Genomic DNA, 21142 nt, shown 5'->3' on the forward strand with positions numbered 1-21142 from the left:
ACGAAATTGCTGTAACTTCAGTGTTCATGATTCTATCTCTCTCAAACTACATGTGTGTAACAACAGCCCCCCCCTGAAGATATTCATATGGTTTTAAGAAATGGGCGTGGCAAAAAAACTGACCAGCACCCCCTATAGGGCAACCCCGGCACTACGATGGCCGACATTCATACAAATCTATCGGGACATGTGTCGTTTCATAACAAACAAAAAAATATCTTGGATAGGTATGCTTGACCAAACAGGGAGGCCGCCATTTTGGATTAAGTGGCCATTTTTTTTCCATATTCCACATTTTTACTTGATGCACTTGTCCCAGGGCTTTCATCAGATTAACTTCAAATTAAGATCAGTGCCATCACAACAAGATGGAGATAAAAAGTGATTAAGAGATTGACCTTTCGTCACACCGTGTGACCGTGGCGTGGCGTCTTGAGTTTGATTAAACGCCATCAAAACACGAGGTTCTGTATCTCGGACATACATTGTCCAATCGAGTCCAAACTAGACATGTAAGACAAGGGTGCCATCCTGATGACATCTACACAGAAATTATGACTTGAAATTACAGCGCCCCCTGGTGGCTACAGGAAGTGACATGTTTTATACTTTGATGAACTGCTCCTGGCTGATTTACAATATACAGCTCAAATCAGATCAGTCAAGTCATTAGATCATGGTCAGAATTGTGACGTTTCCTCAAACCGTGTAAACATTGATGTGCGGCGAAGGATTTTCCTTCGCCAAAGGACACGATGTTATCATAACTCCACTGTGCATTGTCCTATCACTACAAAACTTCTGTCACATGGTCAGAGTCCAAGCCTGAACAGCTCTATGTGTCAATATTTCCTCAGTGTCATAGCGCCACCTACTGATTCGCCAGGAAACAGGAAGTACTTTGTTAATCCACTCTGCATTATCCAACCGGCTCCAAACTACTGACCTATGATCACAATCCTGAATAGAACAGCTCCATATATGAATATTAGTTCAGGATCATAGCGCCACCTATTGATCGGTGTGAAAATTAAGTTGCGGAAACATTGTCCAATTGACACAAAATTTCTCACGCTACATCAGAGCGCCTACTTGAACAGATCTATATGTCTGTGCGTAATAATAGTGATGGCGCCACCTACTGGCAAACCTACTGCCGCAGAGCGCAAAACGCATGCAACGTGGAGAAGTGCATGCTCGATCGATGATGTGCGCTTGGTCATCGATCGCTCTCTCCACCGACCGCAACAGGCTTCAACGTGCGGGTGCTCGGGCCCGCAAGTGCTACAACGTAGCCCTAGTTAGGGCCCGAGCACCGAAATCGGTGGGAGGCCCTATTGAAATTGAAATGATTATTATTATTATTAGGGCCCGAGCACCGAAATCGGTGGGAGGCCCTATTGAAATTGAAATGATTATTATTATTATTATTATTATTTTTCTTAGCTTAAATGAATTGGCTTTTTGAGGGCTTTAATGTGCTCAAAAAGTTGTAGGAGTTTGCAGTAAATTCGAAGGCGGCGTAAAATTACGTATTCTGGAGTATTTTGAAAAGGGCGTGGCAAAATGGCTCAAGAGCGCCACCTACGGAAAAGCCCCTCATTTAGCATTCACCGATCCTCAAAAAAAACAAAGATTATTGTGTATCATGACTAGATGCACAAAAAAGTCCATCAGTGCATTATGAATAACGCAACAGGAAGCCCGCCAGTTTGACTTTAGTGGCCATTTTGGTCATATTCCATATTTTTTCTTTGATGTACTTGTCGTACAGCTTTCATCAGATCAACTTCAAATTTAGACGATCGTCATCACAACAAATTGGAGATCTAAAGTTATTGAAGGATTACGTTTTAGCAAAACCGTCTGACCGTGGTGTGGCGTTAAAGTTTGATGAAACGCCATCAAAACACAAGCTTCCATATTTCAGACATATTTTGTCCAATTGAGTCCAAACTAGACACATACGACAAGATTCGCCACCAGAAGACATCGGTGCAGAAATTGTGACTTACAATCACAGCGCCCCCTGGTGGCAACAGGAAATGTCTTTTTTTTGGTACGTGTTATGTTTTTATGTACTACTTAGACAGCTTTCATCAGATCAACTTAAAAATTAGATGAGACTCTACAAAACAAGATGAAGATCTAAAGTTATCAATATTTAAACTTTTCATCATACCGTGTGACCGTGGTGAGGTCTCAAAGTTCGACTAAACGCCAATATAAGCGAGCTTCTGTAACTTAGACATATTTTGTCCAATCGACTCCAAACTACACATATAAGACAAGAGTCGCGACCGGAAGACATCTACCTAGAAATCATGACTTAAAAGGAAAGCGCCCCCTGGTGGCATCAGGAAATGTCTTGTTTTGGTCATCTTACTCTTTGATGTATTTCCCTCCAGCCACTTTACTAAACCATGTCAAACTGTGTCAAATTGGTCTCAAGATATTGATAATGTAGGCATAACATTGCTGTGAGTTTTCATCATGCGGATTATTCATAGCTTTGCAGCAGACTTCTTCAACTCGCCATGACAAACGAAGCTGCATTTAACACAGCTGCAAGTGAACGCCTCATGAGACTCTGAACAAAGTTACGTCGTCACAAGCTGCGGAGCTGTGTATCACGAAGAACCGGAGAACGGTTGGCGAGTCTGGATGAGAGGACGGCGGCGGAGTCACTGTGGACGTTGTTCGCTCAGCAGGTTAGAGTGTGGGACGCACTCAAAGCTTTTTTCCCCTCTCACGTTGTGTCTTTTCCTGTGTGAACTCTGCCGCTCTCAACAGCAGCACTGGCTATGAGCTAGCTCCTGCTAGCTCCAACGAAGCATCTCTCAACTGCTACGTAAGTTAAACGGACACTTCTGACTGACTGTGATGATAAGCAAAAGAGACACTGTGGACTGACTTTGCAGAGTCAATTCCGTAGCGACATTGAGACTGCATGCTGGTGCACGTGTGATGTGTTGTACTGCATTTGTTTGATCTGTTTACTAATACTAGCTCTAATAAATACTGTATAAATTATATTTTGCTCCTGAATTGAACTGTGTTAAAGGGGTTCACATGGAAAATATATGTTCAATTATGTAAAGGGTGATTTTTGTTACTATTATACTAATGGAGATTTAGCACTTGCTACACATTGTAAGAGCAGCTGTTCAAAGGAGCACTACGTCTTTTAAGGCTCTTTATTCAGAGTCACGGTGTTGATGTCCTGTCACGTGTTACAGTGAAAAATAACCGTGTCTCCCACCTTCAGTATTTAAATCGTTAATCTCAGACAGACTTCACTGAATTCTTTTGTTAAATATGAGTAAGTCATAGCCTTGTAACTTTACTAGAACAGACAGTGTCATACAGAGTTGTGGGCTTATATGCACTACCTATTTCCTAATCTGAAATGATTATGCTCTGATTAACTTTGAACTAATATTTTATTTTTACCATTTAAAAGTCTGTTAATTACTTAACCTGGCCCATGTATGACTTTACATATCTGTGTATTGGTTTCATGTTCCTCTAGAAGGTCCAACTTGACACACAACTTGAATCCAACCAGACTGAACACTGACTCCAGGTACAGACCTGATTTCATTACTTAAAAACAATCAAAGTATTGCACATAATACATAATGTATTAAATTATAATGCAATACTTTTAATGTGAAATAGCTCCATTAAAAACATTCATTGTCATGGTAGTGCACGTTTTAATCCAAAAGCATATTCAAATACACAGTTGAATATCCACAGAAAATAAGATTACACACTTTGTTCATATGTAACTCTTCCTCTACAATAATGACGATCACTTTCATGTTTCCTATCATTTTATTAGGGACAGACGAGCCTGAAGGACACAGCTGTGATGACCATGTTCTGTCTCTTATGGCAAAGCAGAAATATAAAACACTGGGTTCTTATCTAAAGTGTATCAAATCAGATCTCCACCATGTTGCTGCTGAGGACATCAGGTGCTGCAGTTCTTCATCTATGAAGAGAAAAAACGCACTGTTAAAGAATGTTTTGTGTTGTGTATAAAGCACAACCGATTTCAGATAGAACTGTTGTACTGTGGTCTTGGTTTATATCCTCATGGTGAAATGTACATATTTTAAGTCCCTTCTGATAAAAGTGCTGAAAGAAATACAACATTGTACAAATACATAAAATGTCTTTCTACCTCATCAGTACTATTCAAGGTGATAATCTCCCACAGACCTATTGATAACAGTCCAAATCAAGTCTTTCCACTTCTCTCAGTGTGAAAACATAATTCTATAATTAATTTGAGAACTGTTTACAACACTGATGTGTGGAGATTAAAATCATACCTAAACTGTCTAATTCACTGTAAAACTCCATGACATTCGCAGGCCATCTGTAGTTAAGGGAGCAACGCATGGAGTGATGTGTAGATTACTAGTTTGATGATGCATGAGGAGAGGCGGTGGTCGAGTGGCAGAAACTTGGACTATGGGCAGAGAAGGTCTCTGGTTCGTCTTTGGTTCGACTCCATGGAGAGACAACAAAAGTCGAACCTGGATTGATCTGTCCAAAAATCCAAGAGTCTCCCTACCCTCTCTAGTGCCCATGAGCAAGGCACCTCACTCCCCCAACATCTGCTCCCCCGAGCGCCGTACATGGTCGCTCACTGCTCTGTGTGTCCTGCACCAGATGGGTAAAAAGCAGTGATTAAATTTCCCTACCTGCATGAGTGTGCCTTTGCATGTCTGTGCATGTGTTTGGGATGAATAAATGGATTTTAATCTTAATCTTTTAATCTTAATCAGTTGTCTTCCAGTTGACCAGCATGAAGCTGCAGATCTCCACCATGTTGCTGCTGGGGACATCAGGAGCTGCATTAATGAGGAGCAGAAGCGTACTGTTATGAATGTTTTGTGTTGTTTATGAAGCACTACTTATTTCAGCTAGAACCGATGTACTAGGGTCTGGGTTTGTATCCTAATGGTTAAATGCACATACTTTAAATCGCTTTTGATAAAACGTGACAAAGAAATACAACATTGTACACATAGATAAAATGTCTTTCTACCTCATCTGTAATATTCAAGGTGATGATCTCCCACAGAGCTGTTGATAACAGTCCACATCAAGTCTCTCCACTTCCCTCAGTGTGAAAACATAATTATATAATTAATTGGAGAAGTGTTTACAACACTGATGTGTGGACATTATAATGTTATCACTACTGTCTAATTCACTCTACAACTCCATGACAGACTAAATAAACGATGTGAAAATAGTAATGGCGGATATACCATCCTGTATCAGAATATTGGTGAAACAGTTACTATCACATGAAACGTACACGTGTAGCGTATTGATAGTAACTCATTAAAAAAAATAATGTCACAACCAAAACAAGACTGTCGAGTTATCTTGCTTCAATCTGTTCATTAGACGTGATAAATGAACGGTAACTTTTATAACAATTACATATTACAAAAAACTTGAGGCATGTAAGCATATGATGATAAAGCAATAGGTTATGTTGGATAGTTTCAAGGTTACTTACCTCTAGTTCAGCACCAGCGGCTGGCCAGAAGAAGTGGAGCGATCTTCCTTGCCGCACAGGGCAAACGCAGGCAATGTGGAGACGAGCGCTTGGTCATCGAACGTTCTCTCTTCCCCGACCGCAACAGACTTGAAATTGCCTGTGCTCGGGCCCGTTAGTGCTACAACGTAGCCCTAGTTAGGGCCCGAGCACCGAAATCGGTGGGAGGCCCTATTGAAATTGAAATGATTATTATTATTATTATTATTATTTTTCTTAGCTTAAATGAATTGGCTTTTTGAGGGCTTTAATGTGCTCAAAAAGTTGTAGGAGTTTGCAGTAAATTCAAAGGCGGCGTAAAATTACGTATTCTGGAGTATTTTGAAAAGGGCGTGGCAAAATGGCTCAAGAGCGCCACCTACGGAAAAGCCCCTCATTTAGCATTCACCGATCCTCAAAAAAAACAAAGATTATTGTGTATCATGACTAGATGCACAAAAAAGTCCATCAGTGCATTATGAATAACGCAACAGGAAGCCCGCCAGTTTGACTTTAGTGGCCATTTTGGTCATATTCCATATTTTTTCTTTGATGTACTTGTCGTACAGCTTTCATCAGATCAACTTCAAATTTAGACGATCGTCATCACAACAAATTGGAGATCTAAAGTTATTGAAGGATTACGTTTTAGCAAAACCGTCTGACCGTGGTGTGGCGTTAAAGTTTGATGAAACGCCATCAAAACACAAGCTTCCATATTTCAGACATATTTTGTCCAATTGAGTCCAAACTAGACACATTCGACAAGAGTCGCCACCAGAAGACATGGGTGCAGAAATTGTGACTTACAATCACAGCGCCCCCTGGTGGTAACGCGAAATGTCTTGTTTTGGTACGTGTTATGTTTTTATGTACTACTCAGACAGCTTTCATCAGATCAACTTAAAAATTAGATGAGACTCTACAAAACAAGATGAAGATCTAAAGTTATCAGAATTTAAACTTTTCATCATACCGTGTGACCGTGGTGAGGTCTCAAAGTTCGACTAAACGCCAATATAAGCGAGCTTCTGTAACTTAGACATATTTTGTCCAATCGACTCCAAACTACACATATAAGACAAGAGTCGCGAGTGGAAGACATCTACCTAGAAATCATGACTTAAAAGGAAAGCGCCCCCTGGTGGCATCAGGAAATGTCTTGTTTTGGTCATCTTACTCTTTGATGTATTTCCCTCCAGCCACTTTACTAAACCATGTCAAACTGTGTCAAATTGGTCTCAAGATATTGATAATGTAGGCATAACATTATTGTGACTTTTCATCATGCAGATTGTTAATGGCGTGGCATCAAAGTTCATCAGCTCACCATGACCAATGAAAGCCATTTTAACAGAGTTACCCTGAACGCAGCATGAGACCGCTTTCGGTTTGTTACGTCTCACACTTGGATGTATTTCTCCTCATTCACTTTGCTAAACCATGTCAAACTGTGTCACATGGGTCTCAATATATTGATAATGTAGGCATAACATTGCTGTGAGTTTTCATCATGCGGATTATTCATAGCTTTGCAGCAGACTTCTTCAACTCGCCATGACAAACGAAGCTGCATTTAACACAGCTGCAAGTGAACGCCTCATGAGACTCTGAACAAAGTTACGTCGTCACAAGCTGCGGAGCTGTGTATCACGAAGAACCGGAGAACGGTTGGCGAGTCTGGATGAGAGGACGGCGGCGGAGTCACTGTGGACGTTGTTAGCTCAGCAGGTTAGAGTGTGGGACGCACTCAAAGCTTTTTTCCCCCGTCCGTCGTGTCTTTTCCTGTGTGAACTCTGCCGCTCTCAACAGCAGCACTGGCTATGAGCTAGCTCCTGCTAGCTCCAACGAAGCATCTCTCAACTGCTACGTAAGTTAAACGGACACTTCTGACTGACTGTGATGATAAGCAAAAGAGACACTGTGGATGTGTGATGTGTTGTACTGCATTTGTTTGATCTGTTTACTAATACTAGCTCTAATAAATACTGTATAAATTATATTTTGCTCCTGAATTGAACTGTGTTAAAGGGGTTCACATGGAAAATATATGTTCAATTATGTAAAGGGTGATTTTTGTTACTATTATACTAATGGAGATTTAGCACTTGCTACACATTGTAAGAGCAGCTGTTCAAAGGAGCACTACGTCTTTTAAGGCTCTTTATTCAGAGTCACGGTGTTGATGTCCTGTCACGTGTTACAGTGAAAAATAACCGTGTCTCCCACCTTCAGTATTTAAATCGTTAATCTCAGACAGACTTCACTGAATTCTTTTGTTAAATATGAGTAAGTCATAGCCTTGTAACTTTACTAGAACAGACAGTGTCATACAGAGTTGTGGGCTTATATGCACTACCTATTTCCTAATCTGAAATGATTATGCTCTGATTAACTTTGAACTAATATTTTATTTTTACCATTTAAAAGTCTGTTAATTACTTAACCTGGCCCATGTATGACTTTACATATCTGTGTATTGGTTTCATGTTCCTCTACAAGGTCCAACTTGACACACAACTTGAATCCAACCAGACTGAACACTGACTCCAGGTACAGACCTGATTTCATTACTTAAAAACAATCAAAGTATTGCACATAATACATAATGTATTAAATTATAATGCAATACTTTTAATGTGAAATAGCTCCATTAAAAACATTCATTGTCATGGTAGTGCACGTTTTAATCCAAAAGCATATTCAAATACACAGTTGAATATCCACAGAAAATAAGATTACACACTTTGTTCATATGTAACTCTTCCTCTACAATAATGACGATCACTTTCATGTTTCCTATCATTTTATTAGGGACAGACGAGCCTGAAGGACACAGCTGTGATGACCATGTTCTGTCTCTTATGGCAAAGCAGAAATATAAAACACTGGGTTCTTATCTAAAGTGTATCAAATCAGATCTCCACCATGTTGCTGCTGAGGACATCAGGTGCTGCAGTTCTTCATCTATGAAGAGAAAAAACGCACTGTTAAAGAATGTTTTGTGTTGTGTATAAAGCACAACAGATTTCAGATAGAACTGTTGTACTGTGGTCTTGGTTTATATCCTCATGGTGAAATGTACATATTTTAAGTCCCTTCTGATAAAAGTGCTGAAAGAAATACAACATTGTACAAATACATAAAATGTCTTTCTACCTCATCAGTACTATTCAAGGTGATAATCTCCCACAGACCTATTGATAACAGTCCAAATCAAGTCTTTCCACTTCTCTCAGTGTGAAAACATAATTCTATAATTAATTTGAGAACTGTTTACAACACTGATGTGTGGAGATTAAAATCATACCTAAACTGTCTAATTCACTGTAAAACTCCATGACATTCGCAGGCCATCTGTAGTTAAGGGAGCAACGCATGGAGTGATGTGTAGATTACTAGTTTGATGATGCATGAGGAGAGGCGGTGGTCGAGTGGCAGAAACTTGGACTATGGGCAGAGAAGGTCTCTGGTTCGTCTTTGGTTCGACTCCATGGAGAGACAACAAAAGTCGCACCTGGATTGATCTGTCCAAAAATCCAAGAGTCTCCCTACCCTCTCTAGTGCCCATGAGCAAGGCACCTCACTCCCCCAACATCTGCTCCCCGAGCGCCGTACATGGTCGCTCACTGCTCTGTGTGTCCTGCACCAGATGGGTAAAAAGCAGCGATTAAATTTCCCTACCTGCATGAGTGTGCCTTTGCATGTCTGTGCATGTGTTTGGGATGAATAAATGGATGTTAATCTTAATCTTTTAATCTTAATCAGTTGTCTTCCAGTTGACCAGCATGAAGCTGCAGATCTCCACCATGTTGCTGCTGGGGACATCAGGAGCTGCATTAATGAGGAGCAGAAGCGTACTGTTATGAATGTTTTGTGTTGTTTATGAAGCACTACTTATTTCAGCTAGAACCGATGTACTAGGGTCTGGGTTTGTATCCTAATGGTTAAATGCACATACTTTAAATCGCTTTTGATAAAACGTGACAAAGAAATACAACATTGTACACATAGATAAAATGTCTTTCTACCTCATCTGTAATATTCAAGGTGATGATCTCCCACAGAGCTGTTGATAACAGTCCACATCAAGTCTCTCCACTTCCCTCAGTGTGAAAACATAATTATATAATTAATTGGAGAAGTGTTTACAACACTGATGTGTGGACATTATAATGTTATCACTACTGTCTAATTCACTCTACAACTCCATGACAGACTAAATAAACGATGTGAAAATAGTAATGGCGGATATACCATCCTGTATCAGAATATTGGTGAAACAGTTACTATCACATGAAACGTACACGTGTAGCGTATTGATAGTAACTCATTAAAAAAAATAATGTCACAACCAAATCAAGACTGTCGAGTTATCTTGCTTCAATCTGTTCATTAGACGTGATAAATAAACGGTAACTTTAATAACAATTACATATTACAAAAAACTTGAGGAATGTAAGCATATGATGATAGATAAAGCAATAGGTTATGTTGGATAGTTTCAAGGTTACTTACCTCTAGTTCAGCACCAGCGGCTGGCCAGAAGAAGTGGAGCGATCTTCCTTGCCGCACAGGGCAAACGCAGGCAATGTGGAGACGAGCGCTTGGTCATCGAACGTTCTCTCTTCCCCGACCGCAACAGACTTGAAATTGCCTGTGCTCGGGCCCGTTAGTGCTACAACGTAGCCCTAGTTATTATTATTTTTCTTAGCTTAAATGAATTGGCTTTTTGAGGGCTTTAATGTGCTCAAAAAGTTGTAGGAGTTTGCAGTAAATTCGAAGGCGGCGTAAAATTACGTATTCTGGAGTATTTTGAAAAGGGCGTGGCAAAATGGCTCAAGAGCGCCACCTACGGAAAAGCCCCTCATTTAGCATTCACCGATCCTCAAAAAAAACAAAGATTATTGTGTATCATGACTAGATGCACAAAAAAGTCCATCAGTGCATTATGAATAACGCAACAGGAAGCCCGCCAGTTTGACTTTAGTGGCCATTTTGGTCATATTCCATATTTTTTCTTTGATGTACTTGTCGTACAGCTTTCATCAGATCAACTTCAAATTTAGACGATCGTCATCACAACAAATTGGAGATCTAAAGTTATTGAAGGATTACGTTTTAGCAAAACCGTCTGACCGTGGTGTGGCGTTAAAGTTTGATGAAACGCCATCAAAACACAAGCTTCCATATTTCAGACATATTTTGTCCAATTGAGTCCAAACTAGACACATTCGACAAGAGTCGCCACCAGAAGACATGGGTGCAGAAATTGTGACTTACAATCACAGCGCCCCCTGGTGGTAACGCGAAATGTCTTATTTTGGTACGTGTTATGTTTTTATGTACTACTCAGACAGCTTTCATCAGATCAACTTAAAAATTAGATGAGACTCTACAAAACAAGATGAAGATCTAAAGTTATCAGAATTTAAACTTTTCATCATACCGTGTGACCGTGGTGAGGTCTCAAAGTTCGACTAAACGCCAATATAAGCGAGCTTCTGTAACTTAGACATATTTTGTCCAATCGACTCCAAACTACACATATAAGACAAGAGTCGCGACCGGAAGACATCTACCTAGAAATCATGACTTAAAAGGAAAGCGCCCCCTGGTGGCATCAGGAAATGTCTTGTTTTGGTCATCTTACTCTTTGATGTATTTCCCTCCAGCCACTTTACTAAACCATGTCAAACTGTGTCAAATTGGTCTCAAGATATTGATAATGTAGGCATAACATTATTGTGACTTTTCATCATGCAGATTGTTAATGGCGTGGCATCAAAGTTCATCAGCTCACCATGACCTATGAAACCCATTTTAACAGAGTTACCCTGAACGCAGCATGAGACCGCTTTCGGTTTGTTACGTCTCACACTTGGATGTATTTCTCCTCATTCACTTTGCTAAACCATGTCAAACTGTGTCACATGGGTCTCAATATATTGATAATGTAGGCATAACATTGCTGTGAGTTTTCATCATGCGGATTATTCATAGCTTTGCAGCAGACTTCTTCAACTCGCCATGACAAACGAAGCTGCATTTAACACAGCTGCAAGTGAACGCCTCATGAGTTACGTCGTCACAAGCTGCGGAGCTGTGTATCACGAAGAACCGGAGAACGGTTGGCGAGTCTGGATGAGAGGACGGCGGCGGAGTAACTGTGGACGTTGTTCGCTCAGCAGGTTAGAGTGTGGGACTCAAAGGTTTTTGTCCCCTCTCCCGTTGTGTCTTTTCCTGTGTGAACTCTGCCGCTCTCAACAGCAGCACTGGCTATGAGCTAGCTCCTGCTAGCTCCGACGAAGCATCTCTCAACTGCTACGTAAGTTAAACGGACACTTCTGACTGACTGTGATGATAAGCAAAAGAGACACTGTGGATGTGTGATGTGTTGTACTGCATTTGTTTGATCTGTTTACTAATACTAGCTCTAATAAATACTGTATAAATTATATTTTGCTCCTGAATTGAACTGTGTTAAAGGGGTTCACATGGAAAATATATGTTCAATTATGTAAAGGGTGATTTTTGTTACTATTATACTAATGGAGATTTAGCACTTGCTACACATTGTAAGAGCAGCTGTTCAAAGGAGCACTACGTCTTTTAAGGCTCTTTATTCAGAGTCACGGTGTTGATGTCCTGTCACGTGTTACAGTGAAAAATAACCGTGTCTCCCACCTTCAGTATTTAAATCGTTAATCTCAGACAGACTTCACTGAATTCTTTTGTTAAATATGAGTAAGTCATAGCCTTGTACCTTTACTACAACAGACAGTGTCATACAGAGTTGTGGGCTTATATGCACTACCTATTTCCTAATCTGAAATGATTATGCTCTGATTAACTTTGAACTAATATTTTATTTTTACCATTTAAAAGTCTGTTAATTACTTAACCTGGCCCATGTATGACTTTACATATCTGTGTATTGGTTTCATGTTCCTCTAGAAGGTCCAACTTGACACACAACTTGAATCCAACCAGACTGAACACTGACTCCAGGTACAGACCTGATTTCATTACTTAAAAACAATCAAAGTATTGCACATAATACATAATGTATTAAATTATAATGCAATACTTTTAATGTGAAATAGCTCCATTAAAAACATTCATTGTCATGGTAGTGCACGTTTTAATCCAAAAGCATATTCAAATACACAGTTGAATATCCACAGAAAATAAGATTACACACTTTGTTCATATGTAACTCTTCCTCTACAATAATGACGATCACTTTCATGTTTCCTATCATTTTATTAGGGACAGACGAGCCTGAAGGACACAGCTGTGATGACCATGTTCTGTCTCTTATGGCAAAGCAGAAATATAAAACACTGGGTTCTTATCTAAAGTGTATCAAATCAGATCTCCACCATGTTGCTGCTGAGGACATCAGGTGCTGCAGTTCTTCATCTATGAAGAGAAAAAACGCACTGTTAAAGAATGTTTTGTGTTGTGTATAAAGCACAACAGATTTCAGATAGAACTGTTGTACTGTGGTCTTGGTTTATATCCTCATGGTGAAATGTACATATTTTAAGTCCCTTCTGATAAAAGTGCTGAAAGAAATACAACATTGTACAAATACATAAAATGTCTTTCTACCTCATCAGTACTATTCAAGGTGATAATCTCCCACAGACCTATTGATAACAGTCCAAATCAAGTCTTTCCACTTCTCTCAGTGTGAAAACATAATTCTATAATTAATTTGAGAACTGTTTACAACACTGATGTGTGGAGATTAAAATCATACCTAAACTGTCTAATTCACTGTAAAACTCCATGACATTCGCAGGCCATCTGTAGTTAAGGGAGCAACGCATGGAGTGATGTGTAGATTACTAGTTTGATGATGCATGAGGAGAGGCGGTGGTCGAGTGGCAGAAACTTGGACTATGGGCAGAGAAGGTCTCTGGTTCGTCTTTGGTTCGACTCCATGGAGAGACAACAAAAGTCGAACCTGGATTGATCTGTCCAAAAATCCAAGAGTCTCCCTACCCTCTCTAGTGCCCATGAGCAAGGCACCTCACTCCCCCAACATCTGCTCCCCCGAGCGCCGTACATGGTCGCTCACTGCTCTGTGTGTCCTGCACCAGATGGGTAAAAAGCAGCGATTAAATTTCCCTACCTGCATGAGTGTGCCTTTGCATGTCTGTGCATGTGTTTGGGATGAATAAATGGATTTTAATCTTAATCTTTTAATCTTAATCAGTTGTCTTCCAGTTGACCAGCATGAAGCTGCAGATCTCCACCATGTTGCTGCTGGGGACATCAGGAGCTGCATTAATGAGGAGCAGAAGCGTACTGTTATGAATGTTTTGTGTTGTTTATGAAGCACTACTTATTTCAGCTAGAACCGATGTACTAGGGTCTGGGTTTGTATCCTAATGGTTAAATGCACATACTTTAAATCGCTTTTGATAAAACGTGACAAAGAAATACAACATTGTACACATAGATAAAATGTCTTTCTACCTCATCTGTAATATTCAAGGTGATGATCTCCCACAGAGCTGTTGATAACAGTCCACATCAAGTCTCTCCACTTCCCTCAGTGTGAAAACATAATTATATAATTAATTGGAGAAGTGTTTACAACACTGATGTGTGGACATTATAATGTTATCACTACTGTCTAATTCACTCTACAACTCCATGACAGACTAAATAAACAATGTGAAAATAGTAATGGCGGATATACCATCCTGTATCAGAATATTGGTGAAACAGTTACTATCACATGAAACGTACACGTGTAGCGTATTGATAGTAACTCATTAAAAAAAATAATGTCACAACCAAAACAAGACTGTCGAGTTATCTTGCTTCAATCTGTTCATTAGACGTGATAAATAAACGGTAACTTTTATAACAATTACATATTACAAAAAACTTGAGGCATGTAAGCATATGATGATAGATAAAGCAATAGGTTATGTTGGATAGTTTCAAGGTTACTTACCTCTAGTTCAGCACCAGCGGCTGGCCAGAAGAAGTGGAGCGATCTTCCTTGCCGCACAGGGCAAACGCAGGCAATGTGGAGACGAGCGCTTGGTCATCGAACGTTCTCTCTTCCCCGACCGCAACAGACTTGAAATTGCCTGTGCTCGGGCCCGTTAGTGCTACAACGTAGCCCTAGTTATTATTATTTCCCTTTGGGGGGCTTTTTCAGGGTCTAGACATGCTCAAAAAGTTATGAAACTTTGCAGGAAATTCAAGGTCTGCGGATATTTTAGTATTCTGGAGTAATTGGAATTGGGCGTGGCAAAATGGCTCTACAGCGCCCCCTGGAACCAGCCCCTAGGTTTCCACATAACGGATTTTCATCAAAATCTGGATATAGGTGTATCGTGACCAGTCATGAAAAAAAGTCTCATGGAGCATTATGAAAAACGCAACAGGAAGTCCGCCATTTTGCTTTTAGTGGCCATTTTGGCAATATCCCACATTTTTACTTTTACGTACTTGTCCCAGGGCTTTCATCAGATCAACTTCAAATTCAGATGAGTGTCATCACAACAAGATGGAGATAAAAAGTGATTGAGGGATTTTTTTTTTATCACACCGTGTGACCGTGGCATGGCGTTAAAAATTGGTTACACGCCATCAAAACACGGGCATCTGTATCTCGGACATACATGTTCCAATCAAGTCCAAACTAGACATGTAAGACAATAGTCCCCGCCTGATGACATCTATGCATAAATGATGACTTAAAACCGCAGCGCCCCCTGGTGGCAACAGGAAATGTCTTGTTTTTTGCTTGTCTTACACTTGGATGAATTTCTCCTCATCCACTGACCTCAACCATGTCAAACTGTATCAAATGGGTCCCAAGACATTGACAATGAAGACATAAGATTACCGTGACTTTTCGTCAAACGCCATATGAATGGCGTGGCATTAAAGTTCATCAACTCGCCGTGAAACACGAAATTGCTGTAACTTCAGTGTTCATGATTCTATCTCTCTCAAACTACATGTGTGTAACAACAGCCCCCCCCTGAAGATATTCATATGGTTTTAAGAAATGGGCGTGGCAAAAAAACTGACCAGCGCCCCCTATAGGGCAACCCCGGCACTACGATGGCCGACATTTATACAAATCTATCGGGACATGTGTCGTTTCATAACAAACAAAAAAATATCTTGGATAGGTATGCTTGACCAAACAGGGAGGCCGCCATTTTGGATTAAGTGGCCATTTTTTTTCCATATTCCACATTTTTACTTGATGCACTTGTCCCAGGGCTTTCATCAGATTAACTTCAAATTAAGATCAGTGCCATCACAACAAGATGGAGATAAAAAGTGATTAAGAGATTGACCTTTCGTCAAACCGTGTGACCGTGGCGTGGCGTCTTGAGTTTGATTAAACGCCATCAAAACACGAGGTTCTGTATCTCGGACATACATTGTCCAATCGAGTCCAAACTAGACATGTAAGACAAGGGTGCCATCCTGATGACATCTAAACAGAAATTATGACTTGAAATTACAGCGCCCCCTGGTGGCTACAGGAAGTGACATGTTTTATACTTTGATGAACTGCTCCTGGCTGATTTACAATATACAGCTCAAATCAGATCAGTCAAGTCATTAGATCATGGTCAGAATTGTGACGTTTCCTCAAACCGTGTAAACATTGATGTGCGGCGAAGGATTTTCCTTCGCCAAAGGACACGATGTTATCATAACTCCACTGTGCATTGTCCTATCACTACAAAACTTCTGTCACATGGTCAGAGTCCAAGCCTGAACAGCTCTATGTGTCAGTATTTCCTCAGTGTCATAGCGCCACCTACTGATTCGCCAGGAAACAGGAAGTACTTTGTTAATCCACTCTGCATTATCCAACCGGCTCCAAACTACTGACCTATGATCACAATACTGATCTGAACAGCTCCACATATAAATATTAGTTCAGGGTCATAGCGCCACCTACTGATCAGTGTGAAAATTAAGTTGTGTTAACATTGTCCAATTGACACAAAATTGCTCACGCTACATCAGAGCGCCTACATGAACAGATATATATGTCTGTGCGTAATAATAGTGATGGCGCCACCTACTGGCAAACCTACTGCCGCAGAGCGCAAAACGCATGCAACGTGGAGAAGTGCATGCTCGATCGATGATGTGCGCTTGGTCATCGATCGCTCTCTCCACCGACCGCAACAGGCTTCAACGTGCGGGTGCTCGGGCCCGCAAGTGCTACAACGTAGCCCTAGTTATTATTATTTCCCTTTGGGGGGCTTTTTCAGGGTCTAGACATGCTCAAAAAGTTATGAAACTTTGCAGGAAATTCAAGGTCTGCGGATATTTTAGTATTCTGGAGTAATTGGAATTGGGCGTGGCAAAATGGCTCTACAGCGCCCCCTGGAACCAGCCCCTAGGTTTCCACATAACGGATTTTCATCAAAATCTGGATATAGGTGTATCGTGACCAGTCATGAAAAAAAGTCTCATGGAGCAGTATGAAAAACGCAACAGGAAGTCCGCCATTTTGCTTTTAGTGGCCATTTTGGCAATATCCCACATTTTTACTTTTACGTACTTGTCCCAGGGCTTTCATCAGATCAACTTCAAATTCAGATGAGTGTCATCACAACAAGATGGAGATAAAAAATGATTGAGGGATTTTTTTTTTATCACACCGTGTGACCGTGGCATGGCGTTAAAAATTGGTTACACGCCATCAAAACACGGGCATCTGTATCTCGGACATACATGTTCCAATCAAGTCCAAACTAGACATGTAAGACAATAGTCCCCGCCTGATGACATCTATGCATAAATGATGACTTAAAACCGCAGCGCCCCCTGGTGGCAACAGGAAATGTCTTGTTTTTTGCTTGTCTTACACTTGGATGAATTTCTCCTCATCCACTGACCTCAACCATGTCAAACTGTATCAAATGGGTCCCAAGACATTGACAATGAAGACATAAGATTACCGTGACTTTTCGTCAAACGCCATATGAATGGCGTGGCATTAAAGTTCATCAACTCGCCGTGAAACACGAAATTGCTGTAACTTCAGTGTTCATGATTCTATCTCTCTCAAACTACATGTGTGTAACAACAGCCCCCCCCTGAAGATATTCATATGGTTTTAAGAAATGGGCGTGGCAAAAAAACTGACCAGCGCCCCCTATAGGGCAACCCCGGCACTACGATGGCCGACATTTATACAAATCTATCGGGACATGTGTCGTTTCATAACAAACAAAAAAATATCTTGGATAGGTATGCTTGACCAAACAGGGAGGCCGCCATTTTGGATTAAGTGGCCATTTTTTTCCCATATTCCACATTTTTACTTGATGCACTTGTCCCAGGGCTTTCATCAGATTAACTTCAAATTAAGATCAGTGCCATCACAACAAGATGGAGATAAAAAGTGATTAAGAGATTGACCTTTCGTCACACCGTGTGACCGTGGCGTGGCATCTTGAGTTTGATTAAACGCCATCAAAACACGAGGTTCTGTATCTCGGACATACATTGTCCAATCGAGTCCAAACTAGACATGTAAGACAAGGGTGCCATCCTGATGACATCTACACAGAAATTATGACTTGAAATTACAGCGCCCCCTGGTGGCTACAGGAAGTGACATGTTTTATACTTTGATGAACTGCTCCTGGCTGATTTACAATATACAGCTCAAATCAGATCAGTCAAGTCATTAGATCATGGTCAGAATTGTGACGTTTCCTCAAACCGTGTAAACATTGATGTGCGGCGAAGGATTTTCCTTCGCCAAAGGACACAATGTTATCATAACTCCACTGTGCATTGTCCTATCACTACAAAGCTTCTGTCACATGGTCAGAGTCCAAGCCTGAACAGCTTTATGTGTCAATATTTCCTCAGTGTCATAGCGCCACCTACTGATTCGCCAGGAAACAGGAAGTACTTTGTTAATCCACTCTGCATTATCCAACCGGCTCCAAACTACTGACCTATGATGACAATACTGATCTGAACAGCTCCACATATAAATATTAGTTCAGGGTCATAGCGCCACCTACTGATCAGTGTGAAAATTAAGTTGTGTTAACATTGTCCAATTGACACAAAATTGCTCACGCTACATCAGAGCGCCTACATGAACAGATATATATGTCTGTGCGTAATAATAGTGATGGCGCCACCTACTGGCAAACCTACTGCCGCAGAGCGCAAAACGCATGCAACGTGGAGAAGTGCATGCTCGATCGATGATGTGCGCTTGGTCATCGATCGCTCTCTCCACCGACCGCAACAGGCTTCAACGTGCGGGTGCTCGGGCCCGCAAGTGCTACAACGTAGCCCTAGTTTTTGTTTGTTATTTTTGTGCATAAACATGATTTGACTTTGTCTTGGGTACACATCCATGTCCGTCTGGTGAGTAACAGCAAAGCTGGGGCTTTACCTGGTCATTGGTTTTGTGTTTAAAACACCTGTCATGAAATGCATGAAGACTAGGGTCTATAGAAGGTAGTTAGCATTGGTTAGGCAGATAGTCAGGGGAAAGGTATTCCAAAGGTGATGATAGATATAGATGATATAGGTGATGATATATATATATATATATATGGGTTGGTTCTTTTGAAAAGATGGCTACCATGGAGGAATTTGTGCAGTTTCCAAGTGTGGAGGTGCTAGGAAAATGTACCAGGGAGCAGTTGCTAAAAATTGCAGAGCATTATGAAATAGAACGGTTCACAAGGAAGTAATGTACTCTACTTTAAAGGCCCAGTTAGGACAGGTTGGTTTTTCCCCCCTTCGGTTTGTTCCAGAGATGAGGTTGTTGCTGAAGAGGAAGTAGCTGGTAGATCAAGGTTAGAGGGCAGTCCTTTATGACTTTGGTGACATAACAGTTGAACAGAAGACAGAAATTATGTTGCTACATCACTAACAGGAAAGTGAATCACGTGCCCATGAAGAGCGAGTTCATGCCAGGGATCAAGAATGGGAGTTTGAATGATTAAATGTAACTACTAAGCCGCGTGAGGTTGAACTGGAGCTGATTAAAGAGCGTGAGTTATATCCATTTTTGCCAGCAGTGTCCACAGATACTTTTGATGTAGTTTATATTTTAAGGTTACTACCAACATTTTGTGAGAAGGATGTGGGTAATTTCTTTTCTTTTTGAGCGGTTAAGTCAAGCATGCCAGTGGACTGATGTAGAGATGTTGTTCTTGCAATGTGGGCTCACAGAGGCTTAGGTCCTATGAAATTGTGCCGGAGGCGATCGCCAGCAGTTCAGGAAACTGAGAAGATCAGAAGAGCAAACGTATGTAGAGCTGGAGCGAGCACTGACCACCCATTTGAATCGCTGGCTTGTAGCTTATGAGAAATGAAATGGAAGATCTTAAGGAATTGGTTCTGTTCAGTTTAAAGATATTCTTCCTAACCGAGTTACTACTTACATAAATGAGCATCAAGCTAGAAAGATGTTGTGTTGGCTAATGAATACTCCTTATCAAAGCAGAACCTGTAACTATTGTCCAGTGGAGGGACACTGGAAGAAGGGTATGCAACTGTTTTTGGCTCCTTTGCATCGTTTTTTGTTGTGCTGTTCTTTAGTTAAGGCACAGGTGTCCATGGGAGTCCGGCCATCATTCCTGGTTCCAGGAGTGGCGATCATCCTAGGGAATGATCTGGCTGGAAACAAATTACGGCCTGATATACTGCCTTCACTGGTAGGTTGTTCTACCTGACTGATGAGGGGACCTGTTGACCGAGAGGTATTTTCAGCATGTGCAGTAACCCGAGCACAGACTGGTAAAGAGAAAACAAATTGAAGTTATATCTGACGATGTTGTGTGGCTGCCTATTGTTCCTTTGTCTGTCTCTCTTAGTGATTTGATTAACCAGCAGCAAGACGATCCTTCTCTATCAGAGCTTCTCTCTCAGCTTCGCCCATCCAGTGAAAGTCCAGTTCAGCCCACGGGTATTTCCTACAAGATGGTGTAGTATATTCCCTTAGCTAATAGATATCCATAGCACAGATACAAACAATGAATGGTATTTTAATATCCAGCTAATGACTTTCTCTAGCATAGGTATAGATCATAATGACATGTTAATATCTTAAGGCGCCTTGCATCTTAAGTTCAAACGTTTAAGTGTTGTCTCCAGATGTGTTCAGTGTGTTTCTCTTCGTCTGAACTAACCTTGAACTGCCTATGGAATAATGAGAGGAGAGAGGGTTTTCAGCGGGTCCTTAAATCTTAAGGTAGGAAACATTCCCAAATTTAGGCAGAAAGTGACGTCATTATACACTCCTGATCAAAATCTTAAGACCAGTTAAAAAATTGCATGAATTTGCATTTTGCACTGTTGAATCTTAGGAACGTTCTAAGTAGAGTTTCAAAATGCAAAAAGAAGAAATGGGAACAAGAGCCCAAAAGATGTGAGAAGGCAATTTATTGAAAACAACAATTCAACTGAAGTACGCTGTTCATCAGCTGATCAAAAGTTTAAGACCACAGCTAAAAAAAATAAAAAAAATAAAACAGAAATTAAAGTGTCAAAAACTGACTCTGTAATGAGTAGCTCCACCATTAT

The 21142-nt window shown here is 40.7% G+C and overlaps 1 protein-coding gene and 3 long non-coding RNA genes across 4 annotated transcripts in view; all 4 read left to right on the forward strand.

The window, feature by feature from the left end:
• The window catches only part of LOC133933466 (histone H4-like), a 744890-nt gene that overhangs the window by 91011 nt on the left and 632737 nt on the right, over window positions 1-21142 (forward strand). The gene's annotated exons all lie outside the window — the stretch shown is intronic.
• On the forward strand, window positions 2603-4693 carry LOC133933575 (uncharacterized). Its single transcript, XR_009912072.1, has 3 exons — window positions 2603-2851; window positions 3533-3586; window positions 3848-4693. It is a non-coding gene; the product is annotated as an uncharacterized LOC133933575 (long non-coding RNA).
• On the forward strand, window positions 8061-9885 carry LOC133933577 (uncharacterized). Its single transcript, XR_009912074.1, has 3 exons — window positions 8061-8119; window positions 8381-8516; window positions 9335-9885. It is a non-coding gene; the product is annotated as an uncharacterized LOC133933577 (long non-coding RNA).
• Window positions 11726-14269, forward strand: LOC133933578 (uncharacterized). Its single transcript, XR_009912075.1, has 3 exons — window positions 11726-11894; window positions 12524-12577; window positions 12839-14269. It is a non-coding gene; the product is annotated as an uncharacterized LOC133933578 (long non-coding RNA).

Source organism: Platichthys flesus, chromosome 22, assembly GCF_949316205.1.
Source record: "Platichthys flesus chromosome 22, fPlaFle2.1, whole genome shotgun sequence".
Classification (NCBI taxonomy): Eukaryota; Metazoa; Chordata; class Actinopteri; order Pleuronectiformes; family Pleuronectidae; genus Platichthys; species Platichthys flesus.